Source organism: Myotis nattereri, assembly GCF_964212035.1.
Source record: "Myotis nattereri genome assembly, chromosome: X".
Classification (NCBI taxonomy): domain Eukaryota; kingdom Metazoa; phylum Chordata; class Mammalia; order Chiroptera; family Vespertilionidae; genus Myotis; species Myotis nattereri.
Window position 1 is genome coordinate 97,329,341 of NC_138078.1, and position 19,212 is coordinate 97,348,552.

The window sequence follows — 19,212 nt, forward strand, 5'->3', positions numbered from 1 at the left end:
TATGAAATTTTCTCGTTCATCTTTCACCTAATGGGTATTACATCCAGTGATGACTGCTGTCTAGATCTATTAATTTATTAAGAGTTGTGAAATGGAGCCCCCCCCTAATTCCACTATTTTTTTGTGTTTATTATTTAGAATTCTATAATAAACTTACCGTCGTCAACTAGTTTCCCTATATACAGTTTATACAGGAAAGGCAGGATAAATGCATTATTTTCCCCATTATTTACCACTATGAGAGTAATGAGTTGGTATCTTACAAATGTCCAGTGGTGACCAATGATTATTTTTAGTATAATTGCGAGATCGTGTATTTTTATTATATTTGATGTGTTTCAATTAAATATAGTCATTATTCTTTTCAGTGGTCAAATTATCCCACTTAGGACCAGTAGGAGTCCTTTCAAATTGACTACTATAGTGCTTTTCAGTTTTCTGGCACAGCAAGATGTCCCAAGCCCATAATGCACATTTCCTGACTCAAACCTAAACTATTTTTCCAAGGACCCCTGGCTCCTTTTAATAGGGAATAGTATTTAAAAAGTATAATGTGTTGCTAGGTGTGTTCATTGCTGTTAAGTTGTTATTGCTTCTAGACATTTTCAGTGGACAAAACCAGGAAATTTTTTTAAAGAGAAAAAGAAATTATACTGGTATTTCCACTTCAAATGTAAGATTATAAGGTTTTTACTCAAACTTCTTGATTTTAGACTTGTATATCTCTTTTCACATATGCTTAAAATATTTGTTTTTTTTAATATTAACAACATTATTTGCTTTTTCTTATAATATATTTATAGAATTTTTAAATGTCAATAACAATACTAATATTAATATCAACAATGAAACTACTAGAGATTTACATCTTTTTGCAGTTACCTTTATAATATATCCCATTAGGAATGTACAAATATTGTTTTAAAGTCATTTTAAGTAATTGTTTCCTCTGTATTTTTATGCTACCAACTTTTTTTATGGTTAGATTCATTTGCTTCAGGTTGTTCATGAATTTTAGGGATGGATGTTTCCCTTTTGATTTTTAAATTATGCAAAAACATTTAAATAGGTCTAGAGTAAAAACTGTGTTATACAGTACCTTCACAGAAGTTCCATCTCTGTCCCCTTCATCCCATTCCTTTCCTTCCCCATCAATAATAATTTTATTAGGTTTTGGCTTTATGGTTCCATTGATTCTTTTTTGAAAATATAAGCAAAGAAGCATATACACACATATATGTATATGTGTGTGTGTATATATGTATATATAGTATCCCAAAATGTATATACACATTTTGAATAATTATAAAGGCAGTGTTTATTAAAATACATTTCATTTTCAAAACTGAGCTATCGGTTGTTAAAGTATGTATACATTTTTTTTGGGACACACACTATATATAATTCACTAGTTATACCCCTTTCCTACATAAACAGTAACTTACTATACACTACTGACAACTTACATTTATAAAATTTTTAAAATTGACTTGAGAGAGAGAGAGACTTGGATTGGTTGCCTCCTGCATGTGCCCTGACGGGATCAAACCCCCAACCTGGGTATGTACTCTGACCGGAAATTGAACCCATTTTTGGTGTACAGGACAGCACTCCAACAACTTGAGCCACACCGGCCAGTGCACAACTTACTTCTTTGCACTTAATAATATATACTTTAGGTAACTCCATATTAATATGTAAAGCTCTTTCCCTTTCTTCTGATAGCTGTATAATACTCCACTGTGTGGATCTACCATAGTTTATTCAACTATTCCCTACTGATGCACACTGGTATTATATCTTAGTCATATTTGCTGTTATGAATAATGCCATGAAAAACAACCTTGTGCATATAGAATTTTGTATTTTTCCAGTACACTGTTGAAGTAGATTAAAAGAGGTGGCTTTGCTGAGACAAAGGATCAAATGTGTATGTAAGTTTTCTCTATATTGCTAAATTCCACATTGTAGAAGTTGTGCTATTCTGCATTTACACCAGCAAGGTATAAGAACAGTATGGAAGGCTTCTTAAGTTCCCCAAAGCACTAATCATTAAATAAAAATATTGACAAATTTAACTACATAAAAATAAATTAATCAACCATAATAGAATTCAGGGAAATGCTAATTAAGAAGAAAATACTAAAAGAAAACTGCCATATTGGCAAAAAATTAAAAAGAATGTCAATATCACATATCAGTGAGATTGTAAAGCAAACGAAACCCTCAGACATTGCTGGTAGGAATGTGCAACCATATTGCAAACCGCTATGACATTATTTACTAATGTGCAATATATGCTCATAACATAACCCATTAATTCTACTCCTACATATTTACACTACAAAAATTTGGGTATATGGTACCAAAGTACAACAATAACAATGGTTAGATCACTGGTATATATATAATGGCCTGAAACTAGCAAAAAATACAAGTGTCGATTTAAGAAGAATCAACTATTAAATTGTAGTAAGATTATATAATGAAACTAGGGGCCCGGTGCATGAAATTCGTGCACTGGGTGTGTGTGGGGGGGGGAGTGTCCCTCAGCCCAGCCTGCCCCCTCTCACATACTGGGAGCCCTCAGGCATTGACCCGCATCACCCTCCGATCGCCTGATCGGCCCCTTGCCCAGGCTGACGCCTCTGACAGAGGTGCCTGACGCCTCTGACAGAGGCGCCTGACGCCTCTGACAGAGGCGCCTGACGCCTCTGACAGAGGCGTCAGGCCTGAGCAGGGGACCCTCATTTCCCCCCATCACTGGTTCTGCCCCCAGCCCAGGCCTGATGCCTCTGGCCCAGGCGTCAGGCCTGGGCAGAGGACCTCCAGATCCCTCCGATTGCTGGCTCTTCCCCTTGCCCAGGCCTGATGCCTCGGCCAGAGGCGTAGACCTCCATCACCCTCCGATCACCTGATCGGCCCCTTGCCCAGGCCTGACGCCTCCACCTGAGGTGTCAGGCTTGGACAGGGGACCCCCATCTCTCCCCGATCACTGGCTCTGGCCCCCGCCCAGGCCTGAGGCCTCTGGCCCAGGAATCATGCCTGGGCAGGGGACCCCCATCTCCCTCTGATCGCTTGCTCCACACCCCGCCCAAGCCTGATGCCTCTGACCCAGGCTTCAGGCCTGGGCAAGGGGACCATCATATCCCCCCAAACCCCGGCTCCGCCCCCCACCCAGGCCTGATGCCTCGGCCAGAGGAGTTGACCCTCATCACCCTCCGATCACCAATCACCGGATCGGCCCCTTGACCAGGCCTGAGGCCTCCAGCAGAGGTGTCAGGCCTGGGCAGGGGACCCCTAGCTCCCTGCGGTTGCAGGCTCCGCCCCTGCCCAGGCCTAACGCCTCTGGCCTAGGCGTCCGGCCCGGGCAGCGGGGACCCGCAGCTGCAGCGGCCCCGCGATCGTGGGCTTCGCTTTAGGCCCAGGCAAGGGACCCCTAGCTGCTGGGACTGCCAGCTTCGACCGTGCCCAGCTCCCATCGCTGGCTCCACCCCTACTTCCTGCTATCACTGGCCAGGGTGGCAAAGGCGCCTGATTCTCCGATCATGGCTGGGGGGCAGGGCAAAGGCGGCCCCAGGGCCGCCTTTGCCCTGCCTCCTAGCTCTTAGCTCCCCCCTGTGTTTCCGATCACTGTCAGTGGCAGGGGGCTTCTTCCTGCTTTCCCTTTCGCCTCCCTGCATTGTGCCTACATATGCAAATTAGCCGCCATCTTGTTGGCAGTTAACTGCCAATCTTAGTTGGCAGTTAATTTGCATATAGCCCTGATTAGCCAATGAAAACGGTATCGCCGTACGCCAATTACCATTTTTCTCTTTTATTAGTGTAGATACTACATTCCAATGAAAGTGAACATGAAGGGGGTGAAAATGGGAGATATCTGTAATACTATCAACAATAAAAAATATATTTTAAAAAAGTGAACAAATTTTAGCTACATATGATTAAGTAGATGAAATACCCTAATGTATACACTCAAAAATATATATATTTATTCAGTGACTATTATGATCCAGGAATTATTCTAGCTTTTTGAGATACATCCATAAATAAAACAAAGATTTCTGCCTTCAGAGAGTTAAGTAAATTATATTAGAAGGCTATGGGGGGAGGTTATGAGGGGTTTGAAAAAGAAAAAAATACAGCAGTATAAGGGATGATAGAAAATGCTAAGAGATGCTGAAACCGGTTTGGCTCAGTGGATGGAGCGTCAGCCTGCGGACTGAGGGGTCCCGGGTTCGATTCCGGTCAAGGGCATGTGCCTTGGTTGCGGGCGCATCCCCAATGGGCGATGTGTGGGAGGCAGCTGATCGATGTTTCTTGCTCATCGATGTTTCTAACTCTTTATCTCTCTCCCTTCCTCTTTGTGAAAAATCAATAAAATATATTTAAAAAAAAAAAGAAAAAGAAAATGCTACGAGATGGTGGTATTGGTGGTTGCAATTTTAATATTGGACTGGGTTGGTCTCATTGAGAGGGTAACATTTAAGAGGAAACAATGAAAGTGAGGGAAGCTACATGCTGATATTAAAGTGAGGGTCCCAAGTATGTCTCAAAAATGTTAAAAAGTCTGAAATCATACAATGTGTTTTTCTAACCACAAACGAATCACATTTAGAGATCTACCACTGGAAGAAATCTGGGAAAACACAAATATTTGAAAATTAGACTACACACCTCAAAATAACCCATAGGTCAAAGAATTCACAAAGGAATTTAAAAATATTTTGTATTAAATGAAAATGAAAACACAACATACCCAAATTTATGGATGTAGCTAAACACAGAGAGAAATCTGTAGCTTTAAACACCTATATATATAAATAAAAATGACAAGTTCCAAACTGGCAGCAGTATAAGTGGTAGCTACACTGACTCTCCCAGGACCAAACTGGAAATACAACTAAAATACAGAATAACCACTCTGAAAAATTAACTGAAGACTAGCTGGAGAGAACCTGATAACCAAGGATGGAAAGTGGAGACCTCATAGAGGCTGGTAGGAAGTGCGGAGGTGTGAAAGGGCTGGATGGGCTCCCACAGACAGCAGATGAAGATCTGGAGGGATATCTCAGTTGTGGGGGGGTTCCCACTGGGAACTCTGGGGTCTAAACCCCAAGCTGGGCTCCCCAAAACAGTGCCCACAGAACATCTGGCTGTGAAAAGCAGCAGGGTTGCTGTTTGCCAGTGAGAGAGGGCTAGAAATGCAGGAACCCTGTTAAAGGGCCAACACACAAAATTTTGTGTGCAGCCACTCACCTTGGGTTCTGGTGAAGGAGGGCAGAGTGGACTGCAGCTGTGTGAGCAGAAGCCAGGATTGGGGACTCTGGGGTTGGAGCTCGGAGGGCAGCCACCCTGATTTCCTGTGCTGAGTCATTACCTCAGGCTGTGGAGGAAATCTTTCTCCTAAAGCAGTGATGGCGAACCTTTTGAGCTCGGCGTGTCAGCATTTTGAAAAACCCTAACTTAACTCTGGTGCCGTGTCACATATAGAAATTTTTTGATATTTGTAACCATAGTAAAACAAAGACTTATATTTTTGATATTTATTTTATATATTTAAATGCCATTTAACAAAGAAAAATCAATCAAAAATATGAGTTCGCGTGTCACCTCTGACACGTGTCATAGGTTTGCCATCACTGTCCTAAAGACCTTTGCCAGCGGGAAGGCCGGGGAGGGTTGGGGGGCAGGAAAGGGGTAAGAGATCAACCAAAGGACTTGTATGCATGCATATAAGCATAACCAATGGACATAAGACACTGGGGGATAGGGGAGGCTAGGGGACTGTCAAGGGCGGGGGGGAATAAAAGGACACATATGTAATACCCTTTGTAATACTTTAAGCAATAAAAAAAAAAATAGACCTTTGCCAGACAGGTGGCTTTTGCCTGGGAGGATGGGATTTGCCCCACCCTGTTGGAAGACCTCTTGTCCCACCCTGTGGTCAATAACCTGATGATAATTAAGTCTGAGTGTCAATAGGACTGCAGACAGAGGCGAGTGTCTGGAAACTTGGAGTCTTTGCCTGATCTCCTTTTGGGTTAGGGGCTAGGAAAAGCAAATCTTAGTGCCCATCTTGTTATTTTCCAAAGGCACCCGGCCCCAGCAGAAGGAGTCACAAGCTGTGGATTGCTGTTACCTCTAAACAGGATATTCAGGGCCAGTCAGAAACAGTGTTGTCCTGCACTAGGGATTGGGATTCCTAGCAGATTTATCTAATACACAGACACAAACCCAAACAGGTAGCCAAAATGGGGAGACAAAAAATCAAGTCCAAAATGAAAGAACAAGAGCATTCATTCTCCAGAAGAAGAGCTAAATGAGATGGAAAAAGAAATTTATTAAACACAGAGTTCAGAATAAGGATGGCAAAGATGCTCAACAGCATGAGAAAATATATAGTAATTATGAAGAATGACATAGCACTAATAAAGAACACAGTAGGCTAGGTGAAGCCAAGAATTGGATCAGTGAATTAGAAGACAGGGTAGGAAAAATTAATCAGAAAACCAAAAACAAAAACAAAACAAAAGAGGAGGACACTTAAGGGAGCTGTGGGACAATATGAAAGTAATGATATTTGTATAATAGGTGCCAGAAGGTGAAGAAAGTGAGCAAGGGATAAAGAACATGTTTGAAGAAATAATAGCAGACTACTTCCCTAAACTGGTAAAGGGAAAAGTCACACTAGTTCAGGAGGCACGGAGTGTCCCAGGCAAGAAAACCCAAACAGGCTCATCTAGACACATCATAATTACAATGCCAAAAATTAAAGACAAAGACAGAATCTTAAAGGCAACAAGAGAAAAGCCATGTGTTACCTACAAAGGAGCTCCACTTAGGCTATCATCAGTTTTCTCACCAGAAACTCTACAGGCCAGAAGGGAATGGCACGAAGTATCCAAGGTGATGGAAAGCAAGGATCTGAAACCAAGACTTCTATATCCAGCAAGACCATCATTCAAAATAGATGGTGAAATAAAAAGCTTCCCAGAAAAAGAAAAAGGCTAAAGGAGTTTATCACCACACAACCAGCACTGCAAGAAATGCTAAAGGGACTGCTGTAATGAGAAGAAGTATATATAGAGAAACAGGAATAGGGAATTAAAATGGCAATAAATAAGATCCTATCAATAATAAACTTGAATGTAAATAGATTAAATGCTCCAAGCAAAAGATATAGGGTAGCTAAATGGATACAAATACATGACCCAATTATATGCTGTATACAAGAGACCCACCTCAGAACAAAAGACTCACACTAGATGAGAGTGAAGGGATGGAAAAACAAAAAATCTGGGGTAGCAATACCCATATCAGACAAAACAGATTTAAAAATGAAGGCCATTACAAGAGACAATAAAGATCACTACATAATATTAAAGGGATTGATCCAACAAAAGCAAATAACCCTGGTAAACATACATGCAAACAATATAGGAGCACCTAAATATATGAAAAAACTTCTAGAGCACTTTAAGGGGGAGACCTACAGCAATGCAGTAATAGTAGGGGACTTTAACACTTCACTGACTTCACTGGATAGAACTTGCAGACAAAAAACTAACGAGGAAAGAGAGACTCTAAATGACACACTGGATCAAGCGGATTTAATTGACATTTATAGAACACTTCACCCCAAAACTGCAGAATATACATTCTTCTCAAGTACTCATGGGTCATGCTCAAAGATAGACCACATGTTAGGACACAAAACAAGTCTCCACAAGTTGAAGATTTCAATCATTATCAAGCATTTTCTCAGATCACAAAGCAATGAAATTAGAAATCAACTACAGTAAAAACATTTAAACACAAGGAGACTAAATAGCATTTTATTAAACAATGAATGAGTTACTATAGTAATATTAAAAAAGAAATCAAATACTTCCTGGAAACAAATGGAAATGAACACACGATAACCCCAAATCATGGCAAAAGCATTCCTGAGAGGGAAGTTTGTAGCACTACAGGCCTACCCCAAGAAACAAGAAATAATAATAATAAACAAGTTAACCCCACAACTTAAAGAATTAGAAAGAGAACATCAATAAAAGCCCAGAGTAAGTAGAAGGAAAGAAATAATAAAGATTAGAGCAGAAACAAATGACATAGAGGTTAAAAAACAAAAACAAAAATACAAAAAAATCAATGAGACCAAGAGCTAGTTCTCTGAAAAGATAAACAAGATTGATGAACCAGTAGTTAGACTCGTCAAGAAACAGAGAGGGCCAAATAAGCAAAATCAGAAACAAAATCAGTGAAGTAACAACTTACCCCACAGAAATACAAAGGAATGAAAGAAAATACTATGAATTACTATATGCCAATAAGCTGGACAATGGGGATGAAATGGACAAATTTCTAAAAAAAACCCCACACTACAATCTTCCTAAACTGAATCAGGAAGAATCAGAAAACCTGAATAGGCCAATTACAACTGATGAAATAGAAGCAGTAATCAAAAAACTCCCAGCCCTAACTGGTTTGGCTTAGTGGATAGAGCGTCAGCCTGTGGACTGAAAGGTCCCAGGTTTGATTTCGGTCAAGGGCATGTACCTTGGTTGTGGGCACATCCCCAGTGCGAGGTGTGCAGGAGGCAGCTTATCGATGTTTCTCTCTATCCCTCTCCCTTTCTCTCTGTAAAAAATCAATAAAATATTTTTAAAAAACAAAACAAAACTCCCAGCAAACAAGAGCTCTGGTCCAGACGGATTCACAGGGGCGTTTTATCAAACATTCAAAGAACAACTAAAACCTATCATTTACAAATTATTCAAAAAATCCAAGAGGGAGGAACTCCTCCAACCTCTTTTTGAGGCCAGCATTATCCTAATTCCAAATCCAGAAAAGAAAGAGAACTGCAGGCCATTATCCATGATGAATGTAGATGCTAAAATCCTCAACAAAATATTAGCAATTCGGATCCAGCAATATATTAAAAAGATCATACACTATGAACAAGTGGGATTTATTCCAGGGATGCAAGGCTGATACAATATTCGCAAATCAATAAATTTGGTACATCATATAAACAAATTGAAAGACAAAAATTACATGATCATATCAGTAGATGCAGAAAAAGCATTTGACAAAATCCAACACCCATTTTTGAGAGATCATATTTCAACATAATAAAGGCCATATATAACAAACCTACAGCCAACATCATACTCAATGGGCAAAAACTAAAACTATTTCCCCTAACAACAGGAAGAAGACAGGGATGTCTGATTTTACTACTCTTATTCAACATAGTACTGGAAGTCCTAGCCACAATGATTGGACAAGAAGAGATAAAAGGAGAAACTAAACAAACAACCCATTTACCATTGCAACAAAAAATTGATATACATAGGAATAAACTTAACCAAGGACGTAAAAGCCTTGTACTCAGAAAACTACAGGAAATTGAAAAAAGAGATAGAGGAAGATATAAACAAGTAGAAGAATATACGGTGCTCATGGTTTGGTTGAAATAACCTAATTAAAAAGTCCATACTACCCAAAGCAATCTACAGATTCAATGCAATCCCCATTAAATTACCAAAGCAATATTTCACAGATCTAGAACAAATACTCCAAAAATTTATATGGAACCAAAAAGGACCCCAAATAGCTGCAGCAATCTTGAGAAAGGAGAACAAAGTTGGAGGAATCACAATACCAGATATCAAGGCATACTGCAAAGCCACTGTAATCAAAACTGTCTGGTACCCACACAAGAATAGACATATAGATGAAAGGGACAGAACAGAGACCACAAAAATCTACCAAAGCCATTATGCTCTATTAATATTTGACAAAGGAGGCAAGAACATACAGTTCAAATATTTTGAAGAGATAGTCTCTTCAAAAGATGGTGTTGGGAAAATTGGGTAGATACATGCAAAAAAATGAAACTACACCACCAACTTACACCATACATAAGAATAAACTCTAAATAGATAAAAGACTTAAATGTAAGCCGTGAAACCATAAAAATTCTAGAAAAAACCATATGCAGCAAAATCTTGTAGCAATGTGTTGTCCGATACATATCCTAGGGCAAGTGAAGCAAAGGAGAATATAAACAAATGGGACTACATCAAAATAAAAAGCTGCTGCACAGGAAAAGAAACCATCTACAAAATGAAAAGGAAGCCCACTGTACAGGAGAACATATCTGGCAATGATACATCTTATTAAGGTTTAATATCCAATATATATAAGGAACTCATACAACTTAACAAAATGAAGGCAAACAATCCAATTAAAAAATGGGCAAAGGACTTAAATAGACATTTCTCCAAAGCGGACATACAGGTGGCCAAAAGACATGAAAAAATGCTGAAAGTCACTGACTATCTGAGAGATGCAAATTAAAACGACAATGAGGTATCACCTCACACCTGTCAGGGTGGCTACCATCAACAAATCAACAAATGACAAGTGCTGGGAGGATGTGAAGAATAGGGAACCTTAGTATACTGCCGGTGGGACTGCAGACTGGTGCAGCCATTACAAAAAACAGTATGGAGCTTCCTGGAAAAATTAAATATGGAACTGCTATTTGACTCAGTGTTCCCACTTCTGGGAATATATCCTAAGAAACCCGAAACACCAATCAGAAAGAATTTATGCACCCCCATGTTCATAGCAGCACAACTTATGATAGCTAAGATCTGGAAACAGCCCAAATGCCCATAAAAAAGCTGTGGTATATTTACACCATGGAATGCTATGCAGCAGTGAAAAAGAAGGATGTCTTAGCCTTTGAGCCAGTATGGAGGGACCTGCAGAGTATTATGCTAAGCAAAAAAGTCAGTGAGAGAAATATAAGTAGTATATGATCTCACTCATATGTGTAATCTAATGAACAAAATAAATTGAGGAACAACAGAGACCCAGAGACATAGAAGCATAGAACAGACTGTGGAATCTCAGAGGAAAGGAGGAGGTGGGTGGGTGGGAAGAAATTAACCAAAAAACTTGCATGCATATACTAGTATGCATAACCCATGAATACCGACAATAGGATAGTGATGATCTGGGGTGGGGGATGGGGGTGGACTTGAAGGGATTAATGGGAGAAAAATGGGGACATATGTAATACTTTCAACAATAAAGATTTAATTTAAAAAATTGATAATAATGGCTTCAAACCTATAATAGGAGCTTGCAACTTAGAAAAGTAGAAAAAGCAAAGTAAACACAATACAAGCAAAAGGAAGAAAATAATAAAGATGAGGGAATAGACTAGCACCCTAGAAAACAGAAAAATAGAGAAAAACTAATGAAACCAAAAGCTAGTTCTTTGAAAAGGTTATCAAAATGGCAAATCCTTAGCTAAACCAACCAAGAAAATAAGACAGAAGACAAAAATGACCAAAACAAAGAACTAACGAGGAAACATCATTACTGAATGTATAGACATGGGAAAAAATTTTAAGATAATATTATAAATAACTTTAGGTCAACCAATTAGCTTAGATGAACAAACAAATTCGAAGAAAGATTCCAATTACCAAAGCAAACTCAAGAAGAAAGAGAATAACTGAAGAAACTTATAATAAGTAGTAAAGAGGTTGAATTAGTAATCAACAAATTGCCTGCAAAGAAGAGTCCAGGTCCAAGTATCTTTATTCATGAGTTCTACCAAATATTTAAAGAAATAATATCAATCCTACACAAACACTCAGAGAACAGAGGAGGAGAGAATATTTTCCAACTTTTCTATGAGGTCAGTATTAGACAGAAGCCCAAGCTAAATAAAGACATCAGAAGCAAAGGAAACCACAAATCAATATTCATCATGAACATAGACACAGAATCTTTAGTAAAATATTTGCAAGCCTAATCCATCAACATATAAAAATTATATACATACTTGTGGCCCAGTGCATGAATTCGTGCACATTGAAAGGGAATTAATTAGAAGAAATATTTTAATATCACTATTTGCCAAGTCCTGGGTGCGGGTATCCGGCTCCCTTCTCCCTCCTGTCAGAGTCTGTGACAGCACCTGCGGGACGCAGCGTCAAAGCTGGTGCCCTACAGGGCTGCGGGACTCACCCGGAGTCCTGGAGTCCCGCAGTCCGCGGGGCCGGCACCTCAGGGGACACGGGGCTGGTGAGGGGGATGAGAGTGGTGGCCTGGCTCTAAGAAAACCGCCCTGGGCCTCCCTGGGTTACCTCTGGGTTCCCCCGTGTGGAGCTGGGGGCGGCGGCAGTGGTGGAAGAAGCTGCTATGGCTGACTCTTCGCTTATCACGGCAGCGGGACTGCGGCAAAGAGCAGAACATGCCTTAGTGGAAATGTCATATGAGCGGGGTGAGGGCTGTTTCAGAACGTGGCTGCCTGGCTACCAGGGTTCCATGTTCTGTTGGGCTCCATTGTCAGGAAGTGAGGTCACTGCTCTTGTGTGGGGAGAAGCTCAGGGTAAGAGACCAGGCAGTGACCATGGAGGTGTTCTGTCATGTTCATACCCCAGGTCAAGGCTGGGAGGTAGACGTGGAGTGTGGGCAGCTCCCTCTAACCCAACACTGGAGCTGACTCTCATTTCCCCAGGGTGGAGGTGGAGTGGGCGTGGTTCCCTTTGCCCTGATGTTTAGCGGCCCCACATTGGAGAATAGTTTGGCAGTTACTCAAAAGATTATACAGAGAGTTACCAGATGGCCCAGAAATTCCATTCACTCAAGAGAAATGATCATAGCACTATTCATTATAGTCAAAAATTGGAAACAACACAAATGTCATCAAAGTGATGAAGGGATAAAAAAAATGTGGTATATCTATACAATGGAAACTATTTAATAATAAAAAGCACTGAATTGCTGATACATGCTAAAATATGAACAAACTTCAAACACAGTATTCTACCTGAAAGAATCCAGATTCCAATGGAAGATTTCATTTATATGAAATATCTAGAAACAACAAATTTATAGAGACAGAAGGCTTGGGGTAGATGTGGGAGTGATTTACTGAAAATAGGCTCAAGGATATTTTGTAGAGTGATGGAGATGTCCTAAAATTGAATTGAATTATTCAATAAAATAAATACCACCTAATTGAGCACTTACAAAAGGTGAAGTTCATCATATGTAAATTATATGCCTCAATAAAGCTGTTTACAAATTAAGAAAAAACTATTTAGTCTCACAAAATGTTAGAAGTAACAGAAAATAGAAAATACAGTAAAAGACATTAAGAAATAATTAAGTAAATAAAAATATATATTGTACTCACATCTAAAGATGAAGATTCACATTGCAAATATGTCATTGATTTCGGTACTTGATGGAATCTCTATCTCTATATCTATCTACCTATCTATCTATCTATCTATCTATCTATTGAGACATCTATCTATCTATCTATCTATCTATCTATCTATTGAGACAGAAATTTGAGAAGCTGATTCTAAAATTTTCATGAAAAACAAAATGTCCAAAATAGACAAAACACCCTTGAAGAACAAGGTAGAAGAAATTGTTCTTCTGCTGTACCAGATAGCAAAACATTTGAGAAGCTAAACTGTATGATATTGATTTTGCAATAGCCAAAAAAGACCAAAGGAACAAAAGAGAGAACCAAGGAAAACATCCATGCATATATGAACATCTAAGATAGAGCTGGCAATATAATAACAGTGCAGGGAAAACAATTTCAATATATGGTGTTGGAATAGAGCCGTGGTCGGCAAACTGCAGCTCGCGAGCCACATGCGGCTCTTTGGCCCCTTGAGTGTGGCTCTTCCTAAGCCTTAGGAGTACCCTAATTAAGTTAATAACAATGTGCCTACCTATATAGTTTAAGTTTAAAAAATTGGCTCTCAAAAGAAATTTCAATTGTTGTACTGTTGATATTTGGCTCTGTTGACTAATGAGTTTGCCGACCACTGGGAGAGAGGATTATTTACATGAAAAATAATTTAAAATGCCACTTCATATCATACACATAAATCAATTCCAAGTGAATTAAAGATTTAAATGTGACGGAAAAAAACAAAGTTTTTAGAAAAAGAACAGTATCTTCCTGAGCTTATGTAGGGAAGGACTTATTAATCAAAGTACAAAAAGCACTAAGTAGAAAGAAAAATTAATTTTATTACATAAAAATAAAGAAATTTTATTCATCAAAAGACACCATAAAGGCAGTGAAATGATTAGCCACACAAAAGAAAGACATTTTCAACACATATAACCAACAAAGAGAAAATATCCAAAATAATAAAGAACTTGTACAAACTTATAAGAAATACATGTAATATTAGAGAAGAAATTTGAAGACAGAATATTTAGGACATAAAACCAGAATACTTTCCTAGCTTCCTCTTCTTTGTAGCTGTACTGAAGGTAAGTAGCAATCACTGAGATCTGTCATATCCAAAAGCTTTGGGGCTGAGCTACTGCTTTGATACATGCCTAAGTGACCTCTGAACCAAGATTGCATCTGGACACAGATACAAACAGATGAAAAGATATTCAGGCAGGAAACAGACATTTCCACATTTGCTAAATGGGCAAAAGAATTAAGTAGCCATTTCATAAAGGAGGCTATCCAAATTGTGACAATGTTTCCAACCTCATTAGATATCAAGAAGATGAAATTAAAACCACAATGAAACAAACATTATAGACCTGGACTCCTGAAAAATATCAATGTCCTGAAAGACAATGGCTGGACAAAACTTTCACTTATGAGATTAGGTATATGACTCATGGATCCAATTAACCATGTCAGTAGAAGCCATGAATAGAGAGAGAAAGAGCTATCCAGAAAGGATCTGTAGAAAACACTCATATCTAATGTTTTGAAATCTTGACATACACGAGAGGTTTTTAAGAATTGTATAGCAGCCCAGCTGGCGAGGCTCAGTAGTTGAACACTGACCTATGAACCAGAAGGTCAAAGTTCAACTCAAGGTCAAGGCACATGCCCAGGTTACGGGCTTGATCCCCAGTGTGGGGGCATGCAGGGCGCAGCCTATCAATGATCTATCTATCTCTCACTCCCTCTCTCTTCCTCTCTGAAATAAATAAAAATATTTTAAAAAGGAGAATTTTATAGCACCAGAAAGAGTGCCTGCCTGGTAAGAAAGTAAAAGAGACAGGACAAAGGGAAGGAATGGTGATTTTAAGGGCAAAGCTACAGATGCAAAAACTAGATAGGATGGGAGCCTGAAAAGGTGGGGCTGTTCCAGAGGGCCCAGCTAGTGAGACTACCCCTGGGGCCAGAGGACAGAATACTGAGTCCAGAGCATTTTTCTTTGGCCTTGAAACCTAATGGAATTTGCCATGCTGGGATGCTAATATGCTTTAGACCAGTAACCCCTTTATTCCTTCCTTTTTTTACCTTTTCAAAATGGGGATACCTATCCCATGCCAGTCTCACCACTGTATTTTGGAAACAGATATCTTGTCTAGTTACACAGGTGTCTGGACACAGAAATTTTAACTTAGGATGGAACATACTCAGAGCCTCACAAACACCTGATTTAGATGATTTAAATAAAGAGAGTTGGGATTTTTTGCTGGAAGCCAATTCTAGCTTGTCATAATTTCAAGAGTTTCATCAAAAGGTTGATGGAACTTGGGGACTCAACAAGGGCTGAGTCACATATGTTGTCACCTGTTGGGAATGGCTGAGGGCATTTCCCCAAACCTGAAAAGGGATGGACTGCTTGCTGCCAGACAGCTCAGGGCATCTTAACCTACATGTTATTTCCTCCTACTGGCCAAACACCTAAACAACTGCAGGCTAATTCTCCCCATTCTGACAATGCCTCTGTATAGGAAACCCTGACCCTTTGAAGTGTATATCTCTGCTTCGCCTTAGGACAATTTGTGCTAATAAAAGGGATGGAATTCTGAGATCGAGATCTTAGTTCCTTTTAGCTAAACTCCTCTGACCCCCATATATGCCTTTCAAAATTATATTCCGTCTCTGGACTCTCTCTTTATAAAGTTACACACAGACCCTTCTCCAGATTGCTGAACCCTTCTTGATGCCGGGACAAGAACCTTGGCAACTTTTTGAGTTGATATTTAGATGAGACTTGGGACTTAGATTTGATGCTGGAATAGGTTAAAACTTTTGGGGATGTTGTGATGGGGTGAATGTATGTTGCATGAGAGGTGGATATGAGATTGTACTGGATGGAATAGCATACTCTCAAAATTAATATCCATCCAAACCCTCATGATGTGACTTTATAGTGTCTTTGCAGATGTAGTTAGTTAAGATGAGATCATACTGGATTAGGTGGGTCCTAAATCCAAGACTAATCTCCTTATAAGAAGGCCATTAGAAGACAGAGACACATATCCACAAGGAAACTGCCACATGATGACAAAAGCAGAGACAGGAATGATACATCTGTAATACTAAGGAATGCCAGCAACCACCAGAAGCCAAGAGACAAGGAATGATCTTCTAGACTAGAGCCTTCAGAAAAAGCATGGCTCTGCCAACACCTTGATTTCAGACTTTTAGCCACCATGAGAGGATACATTTCTGTTGTACTAAGCCATTAGATTTCTAGTAATTTGTTATGGCAGCCCTAAAAAAATAATATAGAAAACTCTTTCAAGAAATTTTGTTGGAGAGAGAAGAAAAATTTTTCATACACATAATATAAATGAATCTTAAAAATATGGTGAGTTAAAGAAGCCTTACAAAAGAATATAGAGTGTTATGTATGGTTTCAGTTATCTAAGTTTTAAAACAGGCAAAACTAACCTACAGTAAAAACAATTAAAACACTAGTTGCATCAGAGAGGGAATTACTGAAAAGTATTATGGAGCTTTCTGGAGTGATAGACATCTTTGTGTTGACAGGGGTTACGTTACACAGATGCAGTGGTGTGCTGGAGATGGGTCAACGATTTGTACATCTCTTGCCAACTCCACATTCAGTGATAACACATTGGTAAGTTGAAATCAGCCATGGTAAAGTATGCAAACCACAAAAACTGGCAAATGATACAAATCACAAGCCTTTTTTTTTCTGAAGAGCTAGGTGTTAAACATCTACCAACACACCACTACAAAGATGCATACATTGGTTAAAAGTCAACAAATGAACATAAGATTTATGTACTTCATTGCATGCAAATTTTACATAAAAGAAAAAGTAAATATTTAATTCTAAGTAATATGCATACTGAAGTATTTAGGGGGAACACATATTTGAAGAGATGGTATAATAGGTAAGAGAATTATGAGAGCCAGAAAGATTAGGAAAAGGTTATGGTCAAAGAATAATATACTGGAGTTTAAAATTTCAAAACAATGACTGATAAATTGATTAAATACATCAATAAAGTAAGATAGATTATAATAGAGGGATAGATAGATATGTGATAAAGTAAAATATTAATGGTTGAATCTAGTCAATTACATAATGGATGCTTGTGATAAAATTCTTTCAGCTTCTCTGTCTTTGAAAATTTTCATTAAAGATTGGAAAAAAAAATTTCCCATTTGGTTATCAAAATATTAACATAAGTACTAATTCTATCTTTTTAGGGCTTCAATTTTTACATTGCATTTTTAAAACCAATTGCTACTTATGGTATATAGTGAAGGGAGATAATCTAAATGTATTATTTACTCAAATAGCTAAACAATTGAAGGGCATTTAAAAACATTTTTTAAAGACAGTTCATAGTAGGAGTATGTACACCATGGAAACTGGTAAATGGTGCAAATTATGTTAAAATCCTAAAAGAAAAGAAGCAATACTGGGGATAACTGATTGAGGACCCCACAGGAGAGAAGAGGAATAGGATCCAGCACAAAGGTATAAAGATTAACTTTAGGCAGGAAAGTTGTCCTTAGCACTGAGCTGAGATGAAAAAAAAAAAAAAAAAAAGAAAAAGTTAGGATGCAGAAATTAACACAGTGCCAGGCAGAAAGTGGATGAAGGTCCTTGCCAATGGCAATGTTTCCTTTGAAGTAGGACGGAAGATTATCTGCTAAAAAAGAAAAGAAAAGAAATAGTAGAATAGAAACAAATAATGAAGATCTAAAATAGTAATTGTAAAGGGATAAAACAGACAGCTTACTAGGGACTAGGAGAAAGACTGCTGAATAAGGAAGAAGGCTCTTCTAGACCAGTGATTCTCAACCTTCCTTATGCCACAACCCTTTAATACAGTTCCTCATGTTGTGGTGACCCCCAACCATAAAATTATTTTCGTTGCTACTTCATAACTGTAATTTTGCTACTGTTAGGAATCGTAATGTAAATATCTGATATGCAGGATGTATTTTCATTGTTACAAACTGAACATAATTAAAGCATAGTGATTAATCACAAAAACAATATGTAATTATATATGTGTTTTCTGATGGTCTTAGGCGACCCCTGTGAAAGGGTCGTTTGACCCCCAAAAGGGGTCGCGACCCACAGGTTGAGAACTGCTGCTCTAGACAATACTAGAGATGAGAAACTAGTGGAGGCACTAATCAACAAAGTTTTATGATTTTTCTCTAGTAGTGTTCAAAAGCCATCATGCATAAATAAAGAAGGCAATTATTTGGATTGATTTAGAGTTGAAGTTTTGCTGGGTGGGTATGATTCATAGGCAAGAAAGCAAGGAGAATGATTCACGGGCAAGAACATGGGTAAATAATGGATGTTAGAATCTAAGTGAGATGTGAAAAGGAGGCAAGAAGGGAATGACATATTGGGAGAAAAGAAAAAGGTCAAGGAATTAGAGATTTTAACAGGGTTGAAGAGATGGTATAATAGGTAAGAGAATTGTGAGAGCCAGAAAGATTAGGAAAAGGTTATGGTCACAGAGTAATATACTGGAGTTTAAAATTTCAAAGCAAGTACATATCTAGAGATAATACATATTCTTTTCCCACAGATGGTTAGAAAATAGGAAAACTGTTAGCCCCCCCCCAAAAAAAATTATCTCAAGATATAGTAAAATCACATTTAATAAACCAAAAACACAACCTTTTTGAATCACATATACAAGTGGCATGATCAGTATCACAGACTAACATGTAAGAACAGATCCAGATTTAAGTCCAAGCATGGCCATTTAACAATTAACCTTGAGAAAGTCACTTATTCCCTCACAAACTTAATTTTGTTATCTGTAAAATGGGTATAATACTGCCACTACCTCATAAGGCTCAAATAAGTTAATGTGCAAAATGCTTAGCACAAGGACTGGAACAAATAAGCCCTCAAAAATTATTAGCTATTA

At 38.5% G+C, this 19,212-nt stretch overlaps 1 protein-coding gene across 2 annotated transcripts in view; it reads right to left on the reverse strand.

Moving 5' to 3' along the window:
• RBM41 (RNA binding motif protein 41) overlaps positions 1-19,212 on the reverse strand; it is a 76,065-nt gene that overhangs the window by 28,084 nt on the left and 28,769 nt on the right. The window lies entirely within an intron of this gene.